Source organism: Triturus cristatus, chromosome 9, assembly GCF_964204655.1.
Source record: "Triturus cristatus chromosome 9, aTriCri1.1, whole genome shotgun sequence".
NCBI lineage: Eukaryota > Metazoa > Chordata > Amphibia > Caudata > Salamandridae > Triturus > Triturus cristatus.
Genome location: NC_140592.1, coordinates 381,287,726 through 381,313,696, shown reverse-complemented (window position 1 = coordinate 381,313,696; position 25,971 = coordinate 381,287,726). Strand labels below are relative to the sequence as shown.

At 46.3% G+C, this 25,971-nt stretch overlaps 1 protein-coding gene across 3 annotated transcripts in view; it reads left to right on the top strand.

The window, feature by feature from the left end:
- The window catches only part of LOC146798000 (RAS guanyl-releasing protein 1-like), a 340,732-nt gene that overhangs the window by 170,800 nt on the left and 143,961 nt on the right, over positions 1–25,971 (top strand). The window lies entirely within an intron of this gene.

Below are 25,971 nucleotides of genomic sequence, written 5' to 3'. Positions count from 1 at the left end.
TAGAGTGTGTAAGTCTACAGTTGGGTGAAGCTATATTCCAGTTGGTACTTGTATTTGTGCCATTACCATGCCAGCTAAAGACACGAAAGGGAAAACTCCAAAAGTCCCATATTCCGGAGCAATGGACCAATTTATCACCAAAGTAAATTGTGTGATAGACCAGGAAATCACGCTCCTGGAACGTCGTGTATCCCAGGATCTCGCGGCGGCCAGGAGACCTTCGCTGGGTCATATAGCTAATGTTGGTACTCCGGCTCCACTTATCATCACTAGTCCTGCAATGCCCTGTTCTGACACTGATGTCTCGACTTATGATTTATTGCCTAGTGGAACAGTTGCAGTGTCAGCGGGTGAACAGTCTTTGGTCTCTGAATCACTGTTGAGTTCACCCCGCCCGTTACCATCTACACATAGTGCAACTACAGGACCTTGCACTAGACAACAGCGAGATAGGAATCTTGGGGCCGTCCCTAAAATTAAGCATGGTTATACCCCCACTATTGGTGGAAAGGCTAAGAAAGGAAGTAAAAAGCCAAAGCCTGCTAACCACTCGAGATGTCCCAGATCATCTAATGCCCATCTTGAGCAGCATATACCGGCTACACCGATCAGCAAAAATGCACCCCTAGTTTCCACTTCACCTGTGGTGCAAACTGTTAGTGGGGGGGCAAATGTTATAAGTAGCGGGGAGGGATTGTGCTATGATCTGTCCAATATCTATGACGCAATTGGATCTCTTCTTCAACCTATAAAGGATAAAATAAATATGATTGAAGATCATTTGTCTATGATTGAATTAAGGCTTAGTGGTTTTTCCCACTCTAGAAGTAATACGGACCATCCTGGCGCTTGTAACTCATCGGATAATACGCGAGTAGAAACTGTTTTGGCCGTCCCACAAAACTTGCCAGGACTGTCTATGACCTATCAGGACCCGACTACAACTAATAAACCTGTGGTCCTGCCTGACCATGAGCAACCTGCTCAATGTAAAGCACCTCAACATAAGCATGATGCCAAGTCTACTACTCCGGTGACACCAAGGGGTAAAAATATCCCAAATCTACCACCCGAAGCTGCCCCATTTGTTGTTATCTTAACAGGGGTTCCCTTACTGGGTAAACAAGAGGTTGAGTCCCCTACATCTTTGAGAAACAGGGTTGTGCACTGGTTGAATAAAAACAGACCACTTCCACTGCACAAAGCTTGTAAGATAACTATGGTTAGAAGGGCGCCATGGGTTGGGCATTTGACAAAAAATATAGAGGGGGACTGTATTTTAGTTAATTTCGATGATCCCACCATAGTCGATTACATCTCTCCTGCAATACTGCCTATACTGATTTATGGGTAACAGAGCAAGCAGTAAGTGATCATAACAGTATCTTTGTTGACGTGGGGTAATGTACATCCAGATACCACCACTTTTATTGGAGATATTGTTGCAGTGAGACCAAATGGGCCAAGAATTAAGTGGACCAATATTAATCCGGTCAAACTTCTGGGTGAAGTTATTATTAAATGCAAAACAGAAATTGACTACTGCCTAAGTAACGAAACAGCACCTGCCATATTGCTATCCAAATTCCATCAAATTATTTCTGTTATCGCTGGCTTATTGACAGGGAGGAGTAGGCCACCAAAAAACAGGTCTGTTGGCTGGTTCGACAATAACTGTATACAGGCTCTGTCGAGTTTAAAAGCTGCATTGGATATTAAACCCAGGGATAATACCCTTATTAAAGCTGAACGACTCAAATATAAGACCTCCCTGAAAGTCCGTAAAAAAGAAATACAGGAAGAGCTATGGCATAAATTAAATTTAGCTGCTAACACAAATAATAATGCTCTATTTTGGGAGACAATTAATTGCCCTTTTCTTAAGAATGATACCATTCCCGAAATAACATCTTATGTAAATTGCAATGATTGGATTGATCATTTTTCTAAAATTTTTAATCCCGATAGGTTGGTTTTAGATTTGCTAGACAATCACAACTCTGTATGGCCATCGTCACCCCTATCCATTAGTTTGGAGGAGGTCTATCTGGGGCTGACAAAAAGTAAAGGGGGCAAAGCCCCAGGACCAGACGCTGTCCCCGTGGATTTATATAAACAAGAGATGGATCTTTGGGCACCTATTTTAACTCGCATTTTTAATGCTGCTATCGAAGGCAAACTTCCATTGACCTGGGGTCAATCTATTATAGTCCCCCTATTTAAGAAGGGTTCTAGGTCGGAGGCACGAAATTATCGCCCTATCTCCCTCCTGGACTCATCGATTAAAATTTTGAGTAGGATACTCCTAAATAGACTGGAGATATGGGCAGAAGAAAATACCATTTTATCACCAGTGCAGTATGGATTCAGGAGGGGAATGGGTACAATGGAGCAGTGCCTGAACCTCGACCTTATAATAAGTAAATATGTCACGGTTAAAAAGGGGAATTTGTTTTTATGTTTCGCCGATCTTAGTAGTGCCTTCGATCTGGTCGAACACTCTATTTTGTGGCCAATACTACTGGAAATGGGCGCCCCAGTAGATATCGTGCACTTTTTGGCCAGATTATATGAAAGGCTCTCGTGCAAGGTTCGTTTTGGACCGGACGGGGAATCCACCCCCTTTTTTAGAGTGACCCGAGGTATCAGGCAGGGCTGTGTTCTGGCCCCACTGCTTTTTTCTTTATTTATCAACCAAATTGACTCAATTCTTAGGCAAGTTCCTGCAGATGCTCCCAGAGTAGATGGCGACTTCATCCCAATATTGTTATATGCGGATGACGCCGTCCTCTTGTCACGTACTCAAATAGGCCTTCAACGTTTAATTAATTGCTTCTGTAGGTTTATTGAGGATAGGAAACTGTTAATTAACAAAGAAAAAACTTATGTAATGACCTGCGGGAGCAAGAAAGGTGCTAAAAAGACGTTCTTCCTGGATGAGAATAAAATTCAACCCGTGACCAGTTTTTGTTACCTCGGTATCACATTTTCTGGTGATGGAAAATGGGACAAGGAATGTGAAAATGTGCGCCTTAAAATGGTAAAGAACACTAATGGAGTGTTTAGATTTGCCTCCAAGCTTGGGAACAGTAGAATTAACGACATGATTTTAATTTATAAAGCTAGATGTATCTCCTCTGCTTTATATGGTGCTGGAGTTTGGGGGCACCATACCCTTAGTGGTAAACATATCCAACTTGATGAGAACTCATTTTTGAGACGTCTACTGTGTACCCCCACATCAGCTTCCACAGAATTAATTCACAGAGAGGTGGGGCTAGACTATATTGAAGATCTTGCAGCCCTTCGCCCTCTGATTTTATGGCGTTCCATCTGGTCTAAAACCGAAACCTTATTCACACAAAGAGTAATAAGAGATTGTCTAAGGCTGGACCATTGTCTGTATATACCTTGGCTCAGACATATCTATTACTGGTTCAAGCTCCTTTTTAATCAAGATCCCTTTTTAATTCCCGAGGAAGCTGCCAGTATATCTAAATTAGATCTCAAGGTGTCCTTCTTACGATATACGAGACAATCTAGAGATTCTGTCCATCTTAACCAGCGTACTTACGCCTTTTATGGTGAATACAATTTAAATGAAGGTTTCCAGCCATATTTGACCGAAGTCACAAGAAGATCCCATCGTTTTGTTCTCACTCGGCTAAGGCTTGGAATAGTACACCATCTTGTGTCCTTTCCTATCACCAGGCAGCCTAGTAATATTTTATGCCCATGTGATGATTTATCCAAACAGAGTTGTTGCCATTTTATGCTTTTTTGTAAATTTTATGTATTTTTAAGACGTCACTTTTTAAAACCTATCTTTTTAAAATACAATGTTCGGACTACAAAGAATGCAATGCAGTTACTGTTTAATCTGGAGAGTGCAGATATATGTTTTTATACAGCTACTTATATTCTGAATTGTATGTGTGCCAGGAAATCTATTATCATGTAATTTTCTTGGCCTTTTATTAGTTGCATTGTCACTTTAGCGAGTGAGCAATATAAGCGACTCTTTGCACATGTTCAGAATTGTGATTTGCACTTTATTTGGCATTTTTTTTTTTTTGCTGTATCCTTGCTGCTATGTCTGTTCTTTGACCATATAAATTGAAAGTCTATTGAACATTTTATTTGTTTTATATTGCTCATCCCATCATGCACTTGCACTTTATACGGGGATGGTAACTTGAATAACCCTTGGGGTAATTGGCCTGTATCCTGTTATTTTTTTTTTAAAGCTTTATTGTATGATGTTGTGTGTTATTTTATGTCTGCTATGTGGCTGTTTAAACATGCCGAATAAAGCATTTTGAACTGAACTGAACTGAAACACTGGAAACAGGATGGAGAGAAAGAGAATCACTACCAGCCCTGCAGGAGGTCAAAGAGTAAGGTAAACTCTAATGGGAGAAATGGAAACTGAATATAAGAGTTCCCAAGGGTAAATCCACAGATATGAGAGGAGAGGGTTGCGACATTAGAAAGATACGAATCTATCACAAGGTGTTAGTACGGCATGTTCACAATACTGTACATAATAAGATGAGAATGAATAATTATTTTAACGATTGGTCGATATTGGTTTAATAGCCATTTCTCAAACGTTATGATTGCAGCTTTGCAAGGAACTTGTTACGTATGGGGTTTAGCATATTGACTCTTCACCCTTTAGTGGTCAGCAGACTAAATAAGTCATGGGGCGTCATATAGTTTAGCTTTCTGCCAGGCTGTTGTTGCATGTACTAAAGCCTGCCATATTTAGACTTCACAGTCATGGTGAATCCTCTGAATGCATTGTAAGTTTGCCGAATACCTCTCACGATTCATGTGGTCGCACAGCAGTTTTTGCTTTTCGAAAACATACTCCTACAACGGGAGTTTCTATTTGAAAAATTAAAAACAAATGGCCTTCACTCCTTGGGAGCTTTTAGCCAAGGTATGAAGTTCATTTTTATATGTTTCCCTATTCGGGACTGCCTGGCTCTTCTTGGTGGTCCCAAACAAAGGTACGTACGTTCGACTGTCATTTATAAGCAGGCTGTACAGTGGGAGGTACTCAGATTGAAGATCTGTACTCTGTCGGGCTGTCTGGCTAAGGTTTCTGCCAGCAGAGCTGATGGGCTACCATCAGTGGAAACATGACGGTCCAACCAACTTGAAATAGGCGGACAGACCATGAGTTTCATGGATAGGAAATCCTTTATGTCGAAACACTTCACCCCTAAACCCATCACTCTTAAACTCTTCAGGACAGACCTCAACACGCTTAAACCCATTATCTGTCATCTCCAGCCCTAAACATTTGACCCTTAAAAATATCGACTATTAATTTTAAGTCTACAACAAATGCACATGAGCAAACAGCTTGGCAATGAAATAGATATGCCCAAAAGGTATGTATGTTTCCTTTGTGGGGCCCGGGTTAAAAAAAACTCCATGCATGTTATGCAGGCTATTTTAAGTGACAAAAGAGGCATTTCAGTGCACATTGGGCCTGTAGCAATAGTTTTAAAAAACGAATTAAGATGTAAAGATCACTTTATATGGAGCATTCCTAGGTTAGCGTTCTGACCAAGGAATTCACAGGAAACTGTGTTATTTTAAGTTAAACAAAAGCTGAAAGCAATGTTGCTCATCTACATACTTTTGTACCCAATTAAATTAAGTCATATACTATGGCAAATCACATTTCTTCAAATACCCTCAGCTGGTATGGACCAGCAGGGATGCCGGCTTCCCCACATGCCGGGAGAAAGAAGACTTTTCACCTCATAATGAATGCAGGGCACGAAGAGGTTAACTTCTCAAGTTCAAGCCTGTAAACCTCAGCATTAACTACCGACGCGCAGGTCCCCCTACATCAGGCAGCTGGGGAGAGGCAGAATACGTGGGCCGATGGCAGAGGAGGCGCCCCTCCTCCACATTCCATTGGGGGGATTGGCCCTCACATATACCTGCTGAAGTACTGAACAGCTCCAAAACTGCTGGTATGAACCTTCCCCATTCACAATACGCTCCCGGGACTTGAGTCTGGGACACAACTACAAGTCATTCTCAACTAGTTAAGGCGCGGTGAAGCCCTATGTACAGACCCCCGTGATAGCTTTGATTGTTTTTGAGGCGTCAGATGCTTCCGTTTAAGAAGGGCAGGGCAGGTGGGGGAGTTGGGATAGGGTGTATTGTTAGTTTTGTTAGGTATCTGCCCACACAGTGACATACACACAGTGCAATTGCAATGATGTGCCTGCACACCCGCGTGACACCTACGCAACTAGACACATACGTACTAGTTATATCGAACGTTAACAGCATTAATAAAAAAATTAAGAGGGAAAATATTTAAGTACATTAAAAGACATTACCCGAAGACCCTACTGCTACGGGGAGCACTCTTTCTGGGTGTAAACAGTAGCTTCTGGCCTCTTGGGGATACTGGTGTGGGTACCCTCCTGGTTTCACAAGACAATTGGCGATCCTCCTCCATGAATCCTTACCTTTGAGAGTGAACACTGTGTACAATGGTAAATTGGGGAAGTGCGCGATTAACCTGAGCCTATTCGGGAAGAGGGAATGGACAGGAGTTAGTCTTTATGTCCCACAGCGCCTACCCTAACTTCAAACACTACCATGGCTAACACTCTCTTCACCCCTTGGTGTGGCAGTAGCTGTTGGCAATTTCAACACCTTCATGGACCACACTCTAGACACACCAAGGTCCATCAGTATCACGCAGATCACTTGCCCTTCCTAACTGGACATGATTCTTGGACTCCATGACTGATGGAGGACCTGGATGCATGGGGGAAATGAATGCACATACTACTCAGCCTCCCTGTCCTTCTTCTCTTTGCTCGATTACTTCTTGGGAATGCATGGCTAGCATGCGCATCCTGCATAGATGCTTGTCAGATCATTCACTTTCTCAGTGATAAATAAAATGTACAGAAAAACGTAAAATGCCTAGTGCATTGTGCAGTGCAGCCATCACAAGGACATGGTGGTAAATTTGCTAAATAGGTATCCTGCAAAGGATCGGCCACTAAAAAATTGACATTATTTAATCTTAATCTTAATAACAGGAACCTATGATGCAAATTACGGAGTCAGGTTAGATATGGCTCAATGCCATTAATAGTGCAAATTTCAGCATATGCCAAAACAGTGTTCTTGCTGACTTCTGTCTGCAATCTCTGTCGTTACATTTGTCTAACAACAAAGTCCTCAGTGTGCTCAGAAACCTAGCCTCAAATGTTCCTGGGGTATTAAAAGGATCAAACAAGTTTGGGTTGATACAGGTATTGTAAATGTACTGGATCTATGGGATTTTTAAGTAATGGTCCAGCTTTAGGCAGTCTGTAAGAACCGCTCAATTAAAACATATTTGCCTCTTTGTCCAGATCTTAAACCATAAGAGAAGGAGCTACATCTTAATAGTGTCACTGATAAACCGTAACCCTATTTCAGAGTGACAGATATAGGAACTGGTGAATTTTGGCACAGCCAAAGCCATTGTAGATCCTCTCCAACCCAATTTGGTCACTAAATCCCCAGACACCAGCCCCATAACTCTCATTTGTACAATATTTTGCTTTGTATTTAGTGGTAAACTCTCTAATGGGCTTACTTCATAATCTGGAAGCGAAACCAAAGACCGCCTCTGTTGTTTTAGCAAGAGCAGAAACCCTGATAGTCTTTAGTGAACCCCATGTAAGTTTCTCATCACATGGGATCCCAAGTTACGAAAATGTAGGGACAGTGCAAACTTAAATTTTTGTTTGGCCTGATGACAGTGCCTTCCTTCTTCCAGGATCCAAAAGACTTTACAAAAGTTATTGTCTAATTGACCACAAGATCCAGACAGGCCATACATGTACAAAACGGTTCTGCTTCACACATAGAAAGAGGAAAATGTCTCTTGATTGTTTTTGTACAAGAAGGTTTCCTTCCTGGTGGCTTGCCCCCAAGTTCCGACCTGCACCTGAGACATATACTACACTATTGTAAGAGGGATACATTTAGGGAGAAAGAAAATCAGTTTAGTTAAAAAGAGTTGACAAAGTAGACCTTGAGTCGGTGTTCATCCTCTCGTCAGCCTATTGGCGCTCAAATGTGTTTTCAGGTCTGCTAGCACTTCTTATTCTTTGGTTATCAGTACTGCTTTGACATTAAATTCGAAAATACATAATTTTCAGATTGCAGAGATGTTAAACTTGGTAATTTCAGGGAGTTTTGGTCCATACTGCCAGTGATCCAAATTGCAATTCAGGGAAATACTGGTTTGTTGCTGAAATGGTAATGCCAATGATTTTTGCATTTATTATTACTCCTTAAAGAATTGACCCAGTTTGCCCAGCCAATATTGATGGTGTGGTCGAGGAACTACTTCTTTTGGAAGTCTGACACTTAACAGATTCCGCTGACCAGTCACTCTTTTGATTCAGCCTCATTATGAAGTGTCAGTTTATGGCTCTGCTCTCTGTATTGTCATCTTGCAAAACATCTCCTCCGCTCAGCTGGTGGGGAATTGCATTAAGCATGTGAATACCGGATGTGTGCACCGCCTTGTCACTTGAAGTTGTGGAACTGGCAGTCTTTCTGCACAGCACCCATGATTTAAGTATTTCTTGCAACGTGTCGTCAGGATGACCAGTATTTGTTACCTCACCACAGTTCTTAAAATGAGTATGGCACCACCATTAAATGATTTATATTGTGATTAAATTGTTATCACTTATCATCAAAAAAAGATTCGGTTGGCATGCTCTTGTAACCGTCCACCTAAATTGTCCCATGTAAGGGAGCAACATGAATGTAAAGACTCCCATTCCATATGTTGAGTGTCACACTCCTTTTACTCCACTCCTAATGAAAATTGCCAAGTGAGACAAAATAAAAATGCTAAATCTCAAACTAACAGTAGCTATTCCTGACCCTCTGCAACACAAATAGACACTGTATTAAGAAATCAAACTGATGAATGAGAGAGGGAAGGCTCTGGAGTGAAGTAATCCACTAGCATCTAATCCATATGGCGGTACAACAGGTACCCTGGACTCTCCTCAAGTAATGCACAAGGAAAGAAGTATAGCATGTGGTACAATAAACCACTCCATGTCCAAACGAATCTTAGTAGGTGATCCCACGAGGAATAATGATCATGGGACTGGATGGCCAGGCTCATTCACCCCAGGTGGTATTATAGTGCTGGCACTAATACAATGAGTTCCATGACTACTTGGGATGAATCGATAACAACAAATAGGAGTAATCATGTTCAACTAGGGCCTACCACCCCTATAGGAGACAAAACAAAAATTCTTACTTGAAAGAAAGAGAACTTGGGGCGAAGACATGAAGCCCAAGATCAGTGATTCATAATGTAGGTTATTGGCTGGTGTACAGCCATAGACAGAAAGCCGAGTTATCCCATGGAGTAACAAATCTCTTCCCAGGAGTTAGGCCCTCTGGTCAAGGAAACCAAATGGGTAGAGGATACCATTAGCCAGAACAAACACATAGATTTCTCTACTGTGCTAAGAACAGTCCGAACAGATACATACCTAATATTGCTTTTACTAATAATCCAAATGAAATGAGTACACGTCCAGTTATCTGATGCAGAAAAAATCTACATGGCTGGGGTTCTCAAATTGATCCTGGGTGATGTTGTGAACCAATCCTTCCTGATTAAGAAGGTAATCTACTGAATACTGACTGAGAATATTTTACTCAGTGATTTAAGCAGATCTGTCAAATTCCAAAGGAGACCCCAACATGTCCCTAGTGATTATCTTGAGATAACTGTTGTTGACCCTGAGGTTAAAAATGGCTTCTGTCACTTAACTGCACTACATCTCCCATCAATACCAGAATCCAACTTAAAGTAAGACTTCCACTCTAGACTATTTAATTCAATGCCACCGAATATGCTCACCTGGATTTTCGAGTACCCCATAATTGGAATGTTACTTTCATTGATCCAGTAAATCAAAACACCCTAGACCTTGATGCATTAGACTGATTTTATAATTCAGAATGAAATCGACATTGTATAGCCTTGGTTCGACAGTAGCAATCATGGAATATTGCAGACTTGAAAATAAAATCAAGGACCCTAATTGGATAACTTTCATAACATCTTTTGACATTTCCACCTTCCAAGAAACATGATTGATTGACTCTGTTTGCTTGAAGGGATAAACAAACTATAGTAAAGACGCAGCAATGAAATAAGGGCAGAGGGTAACCATATGGATCAGTTTCCGAACTGACTGTATGGTGATAGCTCAGGATGGCTGCATAAAGACATACAACATTCGTAGATCAGGTTCCATACTAGTACAGATATGGATTTGTAGAACATTTATAATAGAGGAGTAAGTACAATTGGAAGGAGTCCTTGACAACTGAGTTGTGAGGCAGAATATTTGAAGTGTTTTAACTGGTAATCATTCTGGCATCATAGTTGGAGATTTCATCCGCATGTTGAACCCATCCCCTTTATCAGGAAGTCATGAAAGATAAGGGTGATTTATGTAGTATCCTGTATACAAAGACCGCTCCCTTTAAGACTGTTAACCCACTAGCGATAAAGCTTCTGGTTGAGCGTGGACTCCATGCTTGTAACTTGCACATAGTGCTGAGTGTACCAGCTAAAGTGACCTTCAGGAACGGTAGATGGATAAGTCATATTGATTATGTTCTTTTACATCTTAATAAATTGCGTTGTGTTAAAGAATTTAAAGTTTCTTCCTCTGTAGATAGTGATCACGATTTATTGGTTCTCACATTGAAAAGGGAGTATTACTTGGACCAAACCATCTGCTTTGTGCGTATATGGTGATAAGAGTCCTGATATTGAAACTGCTAATCGAAGAGGTGTGAAATGTACAACTATTAGTCAGATTCTCCCAGACATGTGTAATGCCAAAATACACACTCATTGTTGGGCTTAAGTGTATTCAGTAATTGTGCCCATTGATGATCGTGCTATTTTCCCTTTTTTGGCTGCTGTGATCCTTTTATGGTTTTCCCTTGCTGTAGTTATTTAGCATCTATCATCATCATTAAGAGCTGATAATAGCTGTTTCTTTAACATTTTATAATCATTATCATACCAAGGATGAGGAGGAGGTTTTTGTGTTGCACCAGCATTAATTTCCTTTGTCAAATACAGTTATAAGCTGTTAAAATGATTGCAGTGAATATCCACTATGTCATGATCACTTGCAGAGGCCATAGCATGCAGTGCTTGTATGGATGTAACCACATATAATTGCACATGGTAGTATAACTCCCTGAGCCTACGTTTTAGTCTGATTGTGCATAAAGAATTGTTGCACCAATTAGAAGAGCAATGTTCAAGGCACTCTGAATTGTCCACAGAACATTGCATGGAAAAGGAGCACTATTCCTACAAGTTAAATTCCAGCCATACAAACAAATCAAACCACCACACTCCAGGCTTGCGCCATCATACCACCTTACTATAAGGAATACGTAAGAGGTTTTGCTTTCTCAATATAACCTGCCAAGCTCTGGGACTCACTACCAACCAAGATTTTATTTATTCAGGAGCATATACACTTTAAAAAAGAGTTGAAACATTGCTATTTCTAAGATAACTGTCATTCCATAACCATGGGATACAAACCAGAATAATAATCACACCTTCATCTACAGTCTGCAGTCCGGAGACATGAAACAGACCAAGCACCACACCACTTTCTATGTCCAGGTAAATTATGAAGGGTTGGCCTATGTCTGTCCGTGGTAATATATGGTATTGTCAGTTCATGTAAAACCCTGCCGACCTACATTAAGACCAATACCATAATGCTCAGTGGCCGGGCAGCTGACTGTAGTTCATAAGAGCTGAATAATAATACTATTATACTGCTTGATCTTCTTACACTCACGTAAGACAAAAAACTGAAATAGATCATGCCCATCACCCAGTAATGTACCAGTGCACAACATTAAACCAACCGTGACCAACTGAACAGGCAAGGAACTGAAGAAGACATCTGCCACATGCCACTGGCCAATGAAGGACTTTTAGTACAGCACTACAGGTCCCAGCAATCTACATACTATGTCTGCTTCTTGAAATCTCATAATGACAATCCTATACAGGAACATAGTAACCAAGTCCATCCCAGCAGATCTCTACTATTTCTCCTTCTGACCTATGGTTGCATAGGACCATAAACCCAGAATATTTCAGAATGGACAACTGAGTGCGCAAGCCAGCTAATTGGACTATTATCGTAAGAAATACCATAAAGAAGATCTGCAGAGCTCTTCCAAGATGCCAGCTTACTTAAAACTATAGCTTGCGTGCCTATCTCTCACATTTCTTCATCCATTACACTGCTACATGCTGCATCCCATAACACACCATATTGGATCAAAGCAAAGACAACACCTTTCCAACCTCACAAGCTATACAGTGTAGCATGTGTCCATGTAGGCAAGAGCATCAGTGCCCCACATAAGGGTAGTAAGCACTATATAAGTGTTGCAATACAATGCAAGGTTAAATGAGCTCAACCTTGGGCTTTCAAGTTAATGATGCACTACACTATGTACGGTGCCTTTCTCCCTGCTTTACGATGTCCTCCAATATTTGTAGTACCTTCCCCCAGGACAAGTTTAGGCACAGGTATAATTTTCATTAAGACAACACCATGTCAGTAACTTGTAGGTCAGTTTGAACAGTCCTTAACCCAGAGTCTCACTAATGAGGACCACTTCCTATTGTGGCTTACTTTAATTTGAGTTAGTCTTTCAGTCTCTGGAGGCTAGGCCCTCGTGCTAACCTGCTCAGCAGGTATGCAGCTTGGATCTTGCTGGGAGGGTACATGTTTAATAATACTGTTGGTGTCTTCCTTAGCTTCGCTGAATCATGGTTGCTGTCCAACTCCTTTCTCTTAGACCACTGCAGGCATCAGCGTGGCAAACCAGACTGCCACCTGCTTGTCTTCAGAAGGTGCACCCGTCCTCCCCTGAATGATCTGACAGTTGCTCACAGTGGCAGATGTTGGCTCCGGGCTGGACTGATGGGTGGTCATGTTCGACAGTTGGGCCAGGGCAAATCTCCTGCTTTGGTGGCGACAGCAGCTCCTCCAAGGATGCACCACAGATAGGCAGCACCACTCCCTCAGCTGCAGGATGCTAGATGGCATACTGTTGCTTGGCTAAACGTTTATACATGCATTTCACAACAAGAACTATTCTCCAGAAGAATTCACATCTCCTCATGACAACGATTGGTTGTAGAGATGCTCCCACTTTGCAGTCAGATTTTTCTGGATATTCCGCATACCATACATTGTTGAGCTTCTCCTCCTGAACAGTTTCATCTCCTGCAAGTTCAAGTACTCTCCTTCTCTCCCTGAGCATGCAGGCATGCTGGTTGGCACTAGGCCTATCCACAACTTCTCCAGAAAGTTGCACAGACTTCAGGTGATGTCCTCATCTCTGGAGACTGGGTGCCATGCAGACATATCCCCTAGTTTCACAGCAGCAATTTGAGAACTCTTCAAAGCATACCCTTGTTTGGCCAAGCAGAACTTTGACCTGGAAGCAAGTCCCACTTTTATTCTCATTTTCCAGACAGGGGATGTTGATTGACTGTCTAAGGTTCTGGAACCAATTTGGGGTGGTTCCATTTCAAATCTAATTTTCTGACTGTAGTGCTGACCCAACCTTTGTGCATGGTGGTGATTCTCCCTGCAGCTAGTGATGGCGCAAGCTCCAAAAAGGAGTATCGGAAGCATGGCCACAATGAAGTGTGAAGATCTCATCAGCCTTCCTGAAGTAGTAGTCAGGGACAGACAAAAGAGCCAGCCCTGGCTAGAAACGTCTTAATATTAGCAGAATCTGTTAACTTGCTCCCTGTTTCCTACCATCCACCACATGGCAGTGCACTGGAAAATCTAATCCGCAGTTCCTTGCTAAGAGGTTGATGGAAAATGGGCCTCTCTGAAGGGTCACCCCAAACTTTTTGCCTTCCTCCTCTCATTTTTCTGTCCTCGTTTTTGTTGGCTTTAGGACTCTGAGCTCTTTACCACTGCTGACCAGTGCTAAAGTGCATGTGCTCTGTCCTCTAAAAATTGTATAATTGTTACACCTGTTTTGAATATTTGATTTACTTGTAATACCCTTGTAAAGTGGTATATCATATACCTAGGGTCTGTAAATTAAATGGTACTGGTGGGCCTGCAGCACTGTTTGTGCCACCCACAGAAGTAACCTTTCAAACCTGTCTCAGGCATGCCACTGAAGTGCCTGTGCGTGCAGTTTACTGCCACTTCGACTTGGCATTTAAAACTACTTGCCAAGCCTTAAACTCCCCTTTATTTACATATAGGCCACCACTAAGGTAGGCCCTGGGTAGTCCTAAGGGCATGGTGCCATGTTAGGAAAAGGTAGGGCTTGTACTTGTATGTTTTGCATGTCCTGGTAATGACAAACAGCCCAAATCGTTTTTCACTACTGTAAAGCCTACCTCTCTCATAGGCCAACACTTAATTCCTGATCAGAGAAGAGTAGCTTTTTCATGTTTCATATGTTTGGAATGGTAATTACAAATCCTCCTTACTGGTGAAGGTGGATTCAACATTACTGTTTTAGAAATGCCACTTTTAGAAAGTGTAAAAAGAACTATTGATGGACAGAATGCAGAACTATGTCATACATTCACCCCAGTACAGAGATCTGGGCCTAAATCCATCGTTTTTTGCTCAACATGCCATTCCAGTTTGGACCCAGCCATATGCAAATCAGTCTTGACCCTGTGCCTCATGGGTACAGTCCAGCCCGAACTGCCAAGCCAGGTCCTTCCTGGACTGGAAACAAGCATCCTAGGACCGGTTTCTGGGTTTCACCCCTCTTCAGCCAGGATAGCTTGATTCCAGTGGCATGGAGAGCACGGGACTCACGTCTGAGCATACCCGTCCCACTCGGGGTGACAAATGCAAAAAGAACTATTGATGGACAGAATGCAGAACAATGTCATACATTCACACCAGTACAAAGATCTGGGCATAAATTCATCCTGTTTTTGCTCACCATGCCATTCCAGTTTGGACCCAGCCATATGCAAATCAGTCTTGACCCTGTGCCCAATGGGAACAGTCCAGCCCGAACTGCCCGGCCAGGTCCTTCCTGGACTGGAAACAAGCATCCTAGGACCGGTTTCGGGGTTTCACCCCTCTTCAGCCAGGATAGCTTGATTCCAGTGGCATGGAGAGCACAGGACTCACGTCTGAGCATACCTGTTCCACTCGGGGTGACAAATGCAAAAAAGAAGAAATGCAAATTGCTTTGTTCACCCTAAGTTGGCAGGGTATGCCCAGACGTGGGTTCCTTGCTCACTTTGCCACTGGATTCAAGCTAGCCTGGCTGATGAGGGTTATGAACCCGAAACCGCTCCCAGGATGCTTGTTTCCGTTCCAGGGAAGACATGGCTTGGCAGTTCGGGCTGGACTGTTCCCATGAGGCACAGGGTCAGACTGATTTGCATATGGCCATGTCTGGACTGGGGTGGTGGAGTGAGCTAAAGAATGATGATGGATTAAACCCAGATCAGTTGACTGGGGGTGAGTGTTTGATTTGCTCAAATGCTCCGTCCATCATTCCATTTGGTATCACTTTTAGAAAGTGGACATTTCTCTGTGCTCATAACTGTGTACTTTGCAGCCTGTTGCCAATACACGTCTGGGCTGGGTGACAACTACACACAGGAAGGTGTGGCTCATCTGCATTCTGAGCACTCATCTGCATTCATTTGCATTCTGATGGGTCGTCCTGGGCAGAGCGAAATGGAAGGGGCTGACACTTTCAATAGGTAGTGTCCTGTCCACACACAAAGCACTGATTAAAAACCTCCCCCCCCCCCCCCCCCCCCAGGGTTAGCATGGCAGACAGGATTGGGATGAAAGGGATCCTTGTGCACTTCAGGAGAGTTCCTTTGAAGTCACCCCCTACATCAAAGACACTTTTGGGTATAAGTACTGAGTCTCTGCCCCCCTAAAATCAGACACTTCTTGATCTTGCACTGAGCCACTGTCAGAAGGACTGCTGAGCTGCCTAAAGGACTCAACTGGACTGCTTCTTGCCCTACGCCCTGCTGCTCCTTGACTCTTCTGGAAGGAGAGCTGGACTCTGCCTTTCCTCCAAGTGATCTCCAAGGGCTTGCTGTCTTGCCTCCTGTTTTCTGAAGTCTCAGTGACACAAAAGACTTCCTACAATTCTATTGGTGATGCTGGACTCTTCCTTCTCTATGAGGTGCCCCCTCCTTCCACGCTCAGGGCCTCAGAAGTAGATTCTGCAGCTATCTTCATCACCTACAGCTCATGGGCCCATCTCCAACCCGCTCCAGACCCCCAAAAGGCGACCCAGCAATCTTGGGCTCTTGGAAGTGGTTTTTGGGCCCCTGAAATCAAGCTTTTTGACTCTTCACAACTGCAAACAGGCCCGTTTACACTAGTGTGAGCCGCAGCAACATAATCTCCTCGCATAGCAACCATCGCCGCTTGCAGTCGTGAGTCCCCGTCTGCCACCTGCGATTCCCAGCCGTTTTTTTTGCGCCCGCAGGGTCATCGCTAGCGATGCTCTACTTGCTCCTGGTGACCGTCTCCCCACGAACTGGGCTCTTGGCTCAGCTTGAGTAGGTAAAACTTCAGCAAAACCTGTTTGAAACTGTATCCGTCCTGGGCTCTATGACGGTTGACCTGAACTTCAAATTTACCCAAGGTCTAGCGCAACCTAAAGTAACCGTTTAGCACTATTGTCTTTTAAGCACCGTTTTTGGTTTATTCTTTAAAAATTCATACCGCTGGTACTACTTATTAGATTTTTGTAGTTTTGAACTTGTTTTATTCATAGAAATATAATCTATATTTTAAGCCTCTGTGAGTCTTTTTGTGATATATTCATTCTGTTACTCTGTGTGTGTGTGTTGCACCCATACTTTACACATTGCCCTTGAAGGTAAGCCTGACTGCTCTGTGCTAAACTACCAGAGAGTGAGCACAGGTTATCTTATTGTGTATCTAGCTTACCTTGACTAGAGTGGTGGTTCGTGCTTGGCCTTGGCACGTACCACTGTAATGTATATACCACACATGCACAAGGTAAACACGCACTTAACATTTACTCTGAATGTCAGTGCAAGTGTCTGGGTGCCACACCGAAGTAGAACCTTTACCCGAGGGGCCCAGTAGGATGCACTCCTTAAAGAGACTGAAAAAATGTCTGGTCAGGACTATTAATTCATAAAAGTCTATGGGGACACCACTGCTTCAGGACAACAAACCAGGACACGGACAATATTCCCTTGTAAACAAAAGAGGGAATGCGTAGTGCACCCTCAATTCCTCATAACCAAGCCACATATTAGCATATGATCTGGGACACTAAATGGTAAAGATGCCAATTTCACACGAGGTTGGGTCCCTCAGGGCAGGGATTCAAACCCAACAGAGACAAATAATACCATTCTCTTCCAAGTTGCATCTGTGCAACAGAGCACCATTCAATATTCTGTAAATTTATAAAAACATGCTACCTCTACACCATGACCTATCAGTTATGTGTTGTCAGCGTTTGTCCTGGGGAAAACGTTCACATTTTAACTCAAATATGATGCGGTAACTGGGCGGAGAGCAGCGTCAAGGCTTCCATTATGTCAGGTCTTGTCCGACGTGCTTCAACACACTCAGACTTACTCACGGCGACCTCACGACGAGTGCCCTTTTTCCCCCATAACCCCCACACCACTTGAGTTACTGATACTGTGGGTATTTGTAACTTTGAGGTTGGGGATAGAGAACCGGGATTACAGAGTGTATTGTGATGCTATCTTTAAAAAAGAGGGATTACGAAGGCAATCGATAATTCTGCACCCAGTTCCCCTGGTAATTCCCGATTTTTCTCGCAGAAACTTCGCAGGTGAAAATCTCCCGGGGTTGCAAATATTGCAATTTTAGATCAGACAGATAAATTCTGGCCCCTATCGGAATTACATGGGCACTCGGATTGAGGGTCGTTTACCGAGTCGAATGCTCGCTAATTAAACGTGCTGATCTGCAGGCCACGTCTTCTGGCAAGGTCACTAAGCCTTACAATCTTCCGAGGTCGGTATAATGAGCACCATGAAAATGAGTAAAAAGTAACACCTGTTATTTACAGCGGTTAGAAACGGTAGAAGCGCTGCATTATTATGTCTGAAATTATTCATGACCTCCCCAGAAAATGGGGGGGGGGGGGGGGGGGGTCAGAATCCTACCCTCGCCTGACGGATGGGACATGCTTTGGTGGAGGAACCAAGGGTGGAGGCTCATGCTTTTACAGCCCAGCAAAACAAACACGATTTCTCCCTCTGAATACTGAGAAAAACCGCAGCCTCGCAAAGAGGAGCGCGTGCGGTTCACTTGAGAGGAAAAGGACTCGAGTAAGAAGCAGCTTCGATAACATCAGACAGCGGCCTTAGCACCGAAGGGGAAGGCGGGGCAGGAGGTCTTGCTTCTAATTTCGGTTTTCAAAAGGTCTTGAAAATGTTGGTGTATGCGCGTTTTTGTGTAGCAATGTTTGTTCTTCTAAATGATCTTGTCGAGGCCCAGAAAACAAAAACGTTTCTAGGAGCTTGTGAACGCAGTAGGGGGTTGGCACAACATTCAGCATTTTGCACGCACCTCACTTCGATGGGTGGTAAGGAAAGATTCAGTACCCTAAGAAGTCGAGGAGCTTAGCGTCAATACACCACTTTTGGTGTAAGGTGATAGATAAAAAAAGAAATATTATTATCCTTTAGCTAAAGACAATTTTACTTTTTGCATTTGGTTGTAGGAAGGAAGCCATGTTAGGAACCCGGTAATGTAGCAGCTTTGTTTTACGTGGCTCCTGTAAGCACAATAACAATATTAACTCTCTTACAAGCTATGCAAGAGGTGGCCTGTATATATGTCAAGGATGCCTGCTAGAGCTTTGAACTTTGAAGTGTTCCTTCCCACCTGCTGGGAATATGTATGCGTGCGTGTTATTTGTACTTATCTGCATGTGTCTCCCTGTTACTTATCAGGGTGCCTCTATAAACTGTCAGTTGCAAATATAGGGCTAGATGTGCTAACAATAATAATGGCGATTACCAAATAGCGATTTTTTTGTGATTTGCTATTTGGTTAGTGTTATTACTAATGTACAAAGGGCTTATTTAGCCCCTACTCCTTAAATAGCGATTCCTAGTGGGTCGCAAATAGACCTACCTCATGCATATTAATGAGGTAGGTTGCAATTTGTGACCCACTACGATTCGCTCCATCACAGGGATGGTGGCCTTCTGGGGTCAACAGACCACCATGTCTGTTATTGCTTTTAAATAAGACAATCTTTTCTTTTTTTATGCAGCTTGTTTCTTTTTTAAACGAAAATGGGATGCGTTTAAAAAGAAAAAAATGAAACCTTTTGATTTTAATTTTTTTAGGAGCAGGCAGTGGTCCAGGACCACTGTCTGCTCTTAAAAAATCTTTTTTCAACTTTCTCAAAGGAGAAGGGGTCCCACGAATGGGATACCACCAAATTTGAGTTGATGCTAATCAGTATTTGGAAAGGACACCCTCAACACGCCCCTTCCAAAGACCGAGTCGCAAACCCAAATTGCGATTCGATGACAAGTTACTGAATCGCAATTTGGGCTGTGTAAATTTGGAAATGCCTTTTTGAGTTCACAAACGGAAAAAACCTTTGTACATCTAGCCCATAGTCTCTACCCAGAAATAGCATGCCTCCTTATACAAATCAGTGAAATGCATAAGAAAATGTCGGCGGTTACCAGCTAATCGTGTCACGATTTTTAGGTCGAACCTCATGGACATGTCTGCTGTGTAGCATATTGTGGCTTATCAAGAACATAGAGGGGCTTAGAGCCTGCCAATTGCTCACCATCGATTGGCTTTCCTTGTCACTCTCATTTACCTGCTTCGTCTTCTTCTTTCTCAGTTTGTTAATCTTGTGTTTGTCCCTACCATGGAGCATTGCCTCTTTATTATCGCTTTTATTGGCTCGCATCTCTGCTTCCACTGCTTACTTTTCAAGCACTACTTTTTCTTTTGTGTTAAGCAGTGCATGAGTGCATGTGTTGTTGCTGTCCTCGTCGGTTGTTCTCTCTATCTGCTGTCTGTGTTGCTCTCTGTCGCCAGAGTTCTTCACCCCCCCATTTGTGTTGGCCTGCGTTTTTCTCCCCATTGCCTTCCCAAGCCATCTGTCTTCTGTTCCCCAACCTGCGTCCTTTGTGGTCCTTTACAACAACCCCTGTATTGCATTCCCGTTCCTCCTGTCCTTCTTTGTGGCTTCAATGTCCTCCTTCCGTATGTTGCTTCAGCTACCCCCTTGCGTCTTCTACATCTTGCTACCACTAATACACAACATCTGAAAGAAATACGTTAGTTAGATTCCTCACCTTAGAATATCCCCAGGCATCAGGCTGGATCCGGAAAGACTTTTCGTCAGCAATACCCCTTGCGCGTCGCTAGGCGTCGTCTGCGGCTCCGCGTCCGTCATCGGGGTCGTGCGCCGGAATGACGTCGTCGGAGTACTTAGACGCCGCCCTCGCGCGCTGACGTCAGTTCTTATTTTTTCCGCGCCAGACAGCGCCGATCCGGGAAGAGCTTACCCCTTTAGTCACTCTTTGACTAAAACTTTTTGGACTCTTTTGTCTACTCGACTCGAACTGGTGCCGGTAGGATGCCTGGGTTTAAAACCTGTGACTCCTGTCACCGACTGATGTCGGTGACGGACCACCACCACCGGTGCCTTTACTGCCTGGGGGCCTCGACTGCCAGGCCTTGACCAGGCCTTGACCTCTAAGGCTAGGCGGGAGCGGTCCCGCAAGCTTCTTGAGCTCCGACACTCGGCTCCGCGCCGTTCAAGGTCCTGGTCCAGGAGGAAGTCGAAGGACCGGTCGCGGAGCCGCAGCCACCATCACCGCTCGCCGGGTTCCAAGTCTTCGGGTAAGTCGAAGCATGGTAAGAAGTCCAAGAGACGACACCGCTCTTCGGACTCCCCTCGCCGGTCGCACGACTCGGTCGAGGGTCCGGGTGGTACGAACCCCACGGCTGCGCTGGAGCCGTAGGAGCCGCGTCGTCCCCATACCCACCGGTCCCTGGGACTGATGCGACTCTGGCGGAGATCAGTGTCTTCCTCTCGGCCATGAGGGGCCAGGCTCCGACGTCGACGCCTGCCGGCGCGCCTTCGGTTCCCGCGGGCTCTACAGGGCGACCTAGCGAGCCGGCGGCTCCAGCCCCAGCGCCGTCGTCGACTTCGGTCCCGACGCCGCAGGTCCCCGTGGGATCCAGGCCTGGATCTCAGTCGGTACCGGTCAACCTCACGACGCCTCCTCCGCCGGCGCCGACACCGGTTCCACCCCCGGCGCCGTCTCCGGACGACGCCGTTCCCCGGTTCAGCCCCGGTCCGGGCACGGCGCCCGTGCGGCACCGTCCGGCGCCGCAGCCGACGCCGATGGATGACAATTTCATCTAACGTCCGGCTCCGATTATTCTCCCTGTTTATCAGGAATCTGATGACGGGGGCGACTGGGAGGGGTCTGAGGACCCTCTGGCCATGCAGGCCAACTTATCTCAGGACTGGGCAGATGAGCTGGGGGATACCAGTGGTCTGGACACCTCCCTGGACACTGGTTTCATCTCTCCTCCGACTGTGGCTTCGGAGGAAGGTGCTGCATTTTCCGTGGTGCTGCGCAAGGCGGCCGATGCCCTTGGGCTGGAGCTGCCTGCTGTGGCCGTGAGGACTAACCTCCTCACTGAAATGCTTCAACCGTCAGCAAGCTCCTCGGAGCCTCTGCTGCAGTTCAATGAGGCACTAGTGGACGTTCTGAAGGGCACCTGGTCCAAGCCCTCCACAGTACCTCCTGTGGATCGGAACGTGGCCCGGCGCCACCGCCCTGCTCCGGGCGACCCCAGTTTTCTGTCCCAACACCCCACGCCCGAGAGCCTGGTTATCCAGGCCTCTATTTCCCAATCCTCCTTCCCGTCCGCTCCCCCGGATCGGGAATCCAAGAGGCTTGAACAGTTCGGTAAGAAGCTGTTCTCTTCCCTTAGTTTGGGACTGCGGTCCTTGAACACTGCTTGCCTCTTAGACCGTTATTCTCACTCTCTGCGGGATACGGTGGAGGACGTGCTGCCCCAGTGTCCGGAGGAGGCCCGGACGCGGCTCGCCCAGGCTCTTGCCGACGGGCGGGATACAGCACGACATGCTATTCGATGTGGACTAGACACTACGGACTCGCTGGGTAGGGCAATGTCAACCACAGTGACGCTCCGCCGCCACGCCTGGCTGCGGTCCACGTCTTTCTCAGGGGATGTCCAGAGCACCCTCATGGATATGCCCTTTGATGGCACTCGCCTTTTTGGCGAAAAGGCGGATAGTGTGCTGGTGCGCTTCAAGGACTCCTGGGCTACGGCCAAGTCCTTAGGCCTCTCGGGGCCGCGACCGCAAACTTCCGCCTTTCGTCCCTTTTGTGGCCAAGGAAGGGGCACCCCTCATGTCCGCCTAGCCACCGGCCGCAGAACCAACCTGCACGCAGTCGTGGACGTGGATTCCGCCGAGGCGGTACCGGGGGGGTCAACGTGTCGGTCAGTCCACATCAACCCCGTCAGCATCCGCCTCAAAGCCCTCCTAGTCCGTACTTTCAGGCCCATTCCACGCCAGTGGGAGGCAGAGTTCGCCATCACCTGCTCCACTGGCGTTCCATCACGTCGGACAGGTGGGTGCTGCAAATCGTCCGAAGGGGCTACTCCCTCCCCTTCGAGACGACCCCTCCAGCCATGCCACCGCAGTGCCACCGCATTTCGGGGATCACTTGAATCTTCTATGGGAGGAAGTTGCAGCCCTCTTGGCCAAGGGGGCCTTCGAGCGCATTCCTGGTCCGGAAGTAGGTTGTGGTTGCTATTCCCACTACTTTCTGGTTCCCAAGAAGGGCAAAGGGGGCCTACGCCCTATCTTGGACCTCAGGAGTGTCAACGCCTTTCTCCGGAAGGAGAGGTTCAAGATGCTTACCCTAGCTCAGGTTCTGTCTGCCCTGGATCCAGGAGACTGGATGGTAGCGTTGGATTTGCAGGACGCTTATTTTCACATTCCCGTCCTGCCGGCCCAACGACGTTACCTGCGGTTCACGGTGGGTCAGGAGCATTTTCAGTTGACGGTGCTCCCCTTCGGCCTCACCAGTGCCCCTCGGGTGTTCACGAAAGTGATGGCGGTGGTCGCAGCTCATCTGCGCAGATCAGGGGTTCCGGTCTTCCCCTATCTCGACGACTGGCTGTTGAAGGCGGGCTCGCCCCAGCAAGTCGTCTCCCACCTCCAGACTACGGCCGACCTCCTGAATTTGCTGGGGTTCTCCATCAACGTGCCGAAGTCGCATCTGAGTCCCTCCCAGAAGCTCCTTTTCATCAGGGCGGTTCTGGACTCGGCGCAGTTCTGGGCTTACCCTCCGGAGCAGGGGGTCCGGGATATTCAGGCTCTGATTCCCATCTTTCAGCCTCTATCCCGGGTTTCGGTCAGGTTGGTGCTGCGGCTTCTGGGTCTGATGGCCTCTTGCATCCTGTTAGTGCATCACGCCAGGTGGTGAATGCGGGCTCTGCAGTGGGACCTGAAGTTTCAGTGGGCCCAGCATCGGGGCAACCTGTCCGACCATGTCTTGATCTCGGAGGGCACTGCAAAACAGTTGCAGTGGTGGCTCACGAACCGCGATTGGGTCAGCGGCAGATCCCTCTCCCTACCCCACCCGGAGCACGTAGTGGTGACGGATGCATCCCTCCTGGGATAGGGGAGCCACATGGGGGAGGCGGAGATCAGAGGACTCTGCTCTCCGGCGGAGTCTCGGCTCCATATCAACCTTTTGGAGCTGAGAGCGATCCGACTTGCACGGAAGGCATTCCTTCCTGTTATCCGGGGAAGTGTGGTGCAGGTGTTCATGGACAACACCACCGCCATGTGGTATTGCAACAAACAGGGCGGGGTGGGGTCGTGGACCCTTTGTCAGGAGGCTCTGCGCCTCTGGACATGGTTGGAACATCAGGCCATCACCCTTGTGGTTCAACATCTGGTGGGCTCTCTGAACGCCAGAGCAGACAAACTCAGCCGCCGGTGCATGATGGATCACGAATGGCGTCTCAACTCGGACGTGGCGCAAGGCCTCTTTCGGCAGTGGGGAGAGCCTTGGTTAGATCTATTCGCCACCGAAGAGAACACGCAATGTCAGCAGTTCTGCGCGTTGGAGTTTGCAAGGCGGCACTCGCTCGGGGACGCTTTTCGTCGCGAGTGGAGTTACAGTCTGTTGTACGCCTTTCCGCCTATACCACTTCTGCCCAGAGTGCTGAAGAAGATCAGACATGACCGGGCCCAAGTCATCTTGGTGGCTCCGGATTGGGCACGAAGGTACTGGTATACCGAGCTACTCAGTCTGTCAATCGATCCCCCGATACGACTGCCTCTTCAGGAGGACCTTCTGTCACAGCAGCAGGTGACGGTCCTCCACCCGAACCTGTCCAGTCTCCACCTTCATGCGTGGAGATTGAGCGGCGACAGTTGATGCCATTTGACTTGCCTCCTGAAGTCTGCGATGTGATTCTGGCAGCCAGGCGTCCCTCCACTAAAACGGTATACGCCTGTAGGTGGAACAAATTTGTGGCATGGTGCACAGCAAAGGCTGTGGATTTCCTTTCCGCCCCTCTTTCTGAAGTTCTTCTCTTCCTTCTTTCTTTGGCCCAGCAGGGCTCTGCTCTGGGCACTCTTAAAGATTATCTTTCTGCTATCTCTGCCTTCCTCCGGCTTCCTGATCAGCCTTCTCTTTTCAAATCCCCAGTTGTTTCTCAATTCCTTAAGGGCATTACTCACATGTTTCCTCCTGTCCCTTTCGTAATGCCTCAGTGGTATTTGAATCTTGTTTTGACATATCTGATGTGCGCTCCCTTTGAGCCACTTCATAATTGTCCTCTTCGTCTGTTGACGCTTAAGACTGCTTTCCTGGTAGCCATCACCTCTGCTAGAAGGGTGAGTGAGCTCCAGGCTCTCTCTTCTAAGCCTCCTTTCCTTTCTATCCATCCAGACAAGGTTGTGCTCCGCACTCGCTCTTCCTTCCTTCCTAAGGTTTTGACTGCCTTTCACATTGGGCAGTCTGTTACGCTGCTCACCTTCTTTCCGCCTCAGCATCCATCGAAAGAGGAAGAAAGGCTCCACCGTCTGGACCCCAAACGTGCGCTCTCCTTCTATCTGGACCGCACAAAACAGTTCCGGGTGGATGACCAACTCTTCGTTGGCTACGTGGGCGCTAAGAAGGGGCGGGCGGTGCACAAGCGGACCATCTCTCGGTGGGTCATTTTGTGCATCAAAGCTTGTTACTGCTTAGCTAAAAAGGAACCTCCTGTTGGGCTGAGGGCCCATTCCACTCGGGCCACGGCGGTGACGACTGCCCTGGGTCAGGGAGTCCCCTTGCAGGACATTTGTCAGGCAGCAACGTGGGCCTCGCTGCACACGTTTGCCAAGCATTATTGCCTGGACAGCCAAGTCCGGAGAGACGGCTTCTTTGGCCGTTCTGTTCTCCAGGACTTTCTGGTGTGATCTTGGTTCGCAGACCCACCACCGGGGTTGGTATTGCTGGGGATCTATTCTAAGGTGAGGAATCTAACTAACGTGTTTCTTTCAGATGAACAAGTTACTTACCTTCGGTAACGATGTATCTGTAAGAAAGATTAGTTAGTTAGATTCCTCACCGACCCAGCCATCCTCCCCATTCTGCGAACCGACATCTAGGGTTAAGGTTATCCTTTTCAGGGCCCTAGACTTTTTTGGCACCACTGTCGGTCTCTTGCATGGCTCTGCGTTCCTGGCGCGGAAAGCTATGTACAAGAACTGACGTCATTCCGGCGCACGACGCCGACGACG